The sequence below is a fragment of the Arachis duranensis genome, chromosome 2 (genome assembly GCF_000817695.3).
Source record: "Arachis duranensis cultivar V14167 chromosome 2, aradu.V14167.gnm2.J7QH, whole genome shotgun sequence".
In the NCBI taxonomy this organism is placed as follows: domain Eukaryota; kingdom Viridiplantae; phylum Streptophyta; class Magnoliopsida; order Fabales; family Fabaceae; genus Arachis; species Arachis duranensis.
In genome coordinates this window covers 15,694,679-15,695,612 of record NC_029773.3, presented here as the reverse complement: position 1 = coordinate 15,695,612, position 934 = coordinate 15,694,679, and positions in this window count along the sequence as shown.

The following is a 934-nucleotide window of genomic DNA, read 5'->3' as shown; positions in this document are numbered from 1 at the left end:
TTGAATCAGTGCTTCCTCTTCCTGTGGATTTAAAGCAGAGCTTATAATCACTGGAAAAGTGTTACCCTCTCCCAGAAATGCGTATTTCAGGGATGATGGTAGTGGTTTGAGTTCAGGTTTGGGAGGTTTATCCTCCTCCTGAGGAATTTTCGAAAATTCCTTTGCTTCTTCTAGTTCTTCTTGATCAGGTTGAGCATCTTTGAAAATGTCTTCAAGCTCTGATTCTAGGCTTTCAGCCATATTGATCTCTTCTACTAGAGAGTCAATAATGTCAGGGCCCATGCAGTCATTTGGTGTGTTTGGATGCTGCATGGCTTTTCCAGCATTTAACTTGAACTCATCCTCATTGACTCTCAAGGTTACTTCCCCTTTTTGTACATCAATGAGAGTTCGTCCAGTTGCTAGGAAAGGTCTTCCTAGAATGAGAGTTGCACTCTTGTGCTCCTCCATTTCCAGCACCACAAAGTCAGTTGGAAAGGCAAATGGCCCAACCTTGACAATCATGTCCTCAATTATGCCTGATGGGTATTTAGTGGAGCCATCAGCAAGTTGGAGGTATATCCGGGTTGGTTTGACTTCTTCAGTCAACCCAAGCTTTCTGATAGTGGATGCAGGTATTAGATTGATGCTTGCTCCAAGATCACATAGGGCTGTCTTGGTGCAGGCACCTTCTAATGTGCAGGGTATCGTAAAGCTTCCTGGATCTTGAAGCTTTTCTGGTAAGCTCTTTAATATGACTGCACTGCATTCTTCAGTGAGAAAAACTTTTTCAGTTTCTCTCCAATCCTTCCTATGGCTTAAGATTTCCTTCATGAACTTAGCATAAGAAGGTATTTGCTCAAGTGCCTCTGCAAACGGAATCTTTATTTCAAGAGTCCTTAGATAGTCTGCAAAGCGGGCAAATTGCTTATCCTGTTCCGCTTGGCGGAGTTTC